Below are 2,329 nucleotides of genomic sequence, written 5' to 3' on the forward strand. Positions count from 1 at the left end.
AGCTAATTTCCTAATCAGAAATAGTATTGGGTAAGCTGAGAAAATATCAGGAACACAGAAATTGAGAATGGATCAGTTGGAGTGATGGAGAATAGACACTGAGTCCTAGCAATGACACTTGGGTTCCCCATGTCACCAGCCTTCCTCAGGGCTTTAGAACAAACAAAGGGAGTTTCAACTTCTTTAGCTCAGGGAGGGGCATCATCACAGTGGGAGGCAGCTGCTCTTCTTCTCATTAAAGATATGCAAATTGGGCTCCTCCCTCTAGGCATGAACCCAGCACAAAACCTGTGTCTGCTGCTCTGGGAGAGGAGCTTCTTCTCACATGGTCTTTCCCTCCTAAGGACTGACACTGCACAGCCTAAACCATGGGATTTGGACTAAAAGTGATTTTCATTCTGACTATTTTGCAAGGTAGTTTTAATTTTTGTTACTTGGAGTTTGGAGGAGGAAAACAATTCTTTGAAGTCATAGATTTGGGTCTCTTGTCTCTAATGACTCTTTGCTTGCAGGTGTCCATTGTGATATTCAGCTGGTGGAGTCTGGGGGAGACCTGAGACAGCCTGGAGGATCCTTGAAACTCTCCTGCAAAGCTTCTGGATTCACCTTCAAAGACTATCACATGAATTGGGTTCGCCAGGCTCAGAGAAGGGGCTGGAGTGGGTCGCATATAGTAATGGTGGAGGTAGCACAAACTATGCAGACTCTGTGAAAGGCCGATTCACCATCTCCAGGGACAATGGCAACAGCCTGCTACACCTGCAGATGAATTCCCTGAAAGCTGAGGACACAGCCATGTATTACTGTGCAAGAGGCACAGTGAGGGAGAGGAGTGAGAGAGCAGACATAAACCTCCTCCTTCAGAGAGTTCTTGTGGAGAATGACAGAGATTGAAGTCAAGAATATCCAGTTCAAGGAGCCCAGTTACAATAACAGGAAAAGAGTAAGACTTACAATTTTATTTTCAAGGTCTCTGATTTTCTCCCAAATCCCAGTGAACATTTTCTCTATCTTAATTCCTTTTTGTCTCTGCTGCTTTTTCCTTTTTATGATACCCAGCAACATAGAGAGAAGATGTATTCTTTTAATTGTTTACCTATTTTACATTCAGTGACTAATTTCTCTAAAGTTGTCAGAGGCACAGAAGCAGTCACATGAGAAATTAGGTATTACTGAACATTTACTATGTGCTCCTGTAGCTTTTTCATATGTACTGAGCAAAAGGAAAGATATTTGAGTAGGAAAACCAACTAATGTGCTGAGTCAGTCTGAGGGAAACCTTTATAAAATCTTGTTTTTAGCTCAGGAAGCTACCTAAGAAGGTGGGGACGTGCTCTCTAGCCTCTTCTCATTTGAATCATGGACCAATCAAACTGTTATGGAGGAGCTGAGGCAGCACTGATGCTAATTTCTCAGGGTCCAGCAAAGATGCCTCTGTTTGGCCCAACTGGTGAAGGTGGCAATTTCTCTTCACTTGTTGGACCGTAAAATCTGTCCCTGGATCCCTTCCTGAGAAATATAGCCAGAGTCGCCATACCTGGCCCACCAACCAACCAATGTCAAATGGATTCCTTCCTGGAGTTTTGGCTTTCTCAAGGTCTGCACTGAGGGTGGAGGGGGCCATATGGGGAGGAGAAGGGGGTGAGCAGGTGCAAGTCAGGCTCCTTTATTGCAGAGTAATTTTCCTGCAAACTATCTTCATCAGAGTGCCCTGGTTTCCCATATATTATTCCCTGGATCTCATAGGCCACTGAGAAGCCTGTGAAGATAACCCTGGACACCCCTTTCTTTGCACTGTGACATCGGGGTTGATCTGCTGCCACGGGGCCAGGATCTCCCATCCTCAGGCTGTACAGTGAAATTTATCAAGCAGGTTGCAGAGAATCGACCCTGCTGATAGACAAGCATATAAACTTTCACCAATATCATTTGTGGCGCTAACCAGTTCCCTTAAGAGCCTGCAGGATTCCTTCAGCCCATTCCCAGTAGGTAAATCAATATGACACCCAGGAGCCAGGAGACTTCATTGTCATTTCTCTAATAGTAACGGAGTCAAACTTTTGACTGCTTCAGATAGGGGTACAAAATGGGAGCAAAGGAATTTACCTATCTATAGTGTGCCTGAAAAACTTCTACAATATGGGGGTACAATGTCCCATGCCTCCTTCTCCAAATATGTAAGGGAACAGGAGCAATGGTTTCACTCTTCTGTAGTTTCTTTATAGGTGATAAGGGGCTCAGAATCCCTGAGAAGAGGAGGGAGAGGTGTGTATTGAGTGAATGTCTGGGTCCTAGTAACTGGGTACCTGAAAGCTTGGAGACCTGAAGG

The 2,329-nt window shown here is 44.7% G+C and overlaps 1 pseudogene; it reads left to right on the top strand.

The window, feature by feature from the left end:
- The first annotated feature begins 368 nt into the window (after positions 1 to 368).
- LOC123233928 lies at positions 369 to 894 on the top strand (annotated as a pseudogene).
- The last annotated feature ends 1,435 nt before the right edge of the window (positions 895 to 2,329 follow it).

The sequence above is a fragment of the Gracilinanus agilis genome, chromosome 2 (assembly GCF_016433145.1).
Source record: "Gracilinanus agilis isolate LMUSP501 chromosome 2, AgileGrace, whole genome shotgun sequence".
NCBI lineage: Eukaryota > Metazoa > Chordata > Mammalia > Didelphimorphia > Didelphidae > Gracilinanus > Gracilinanus agilis.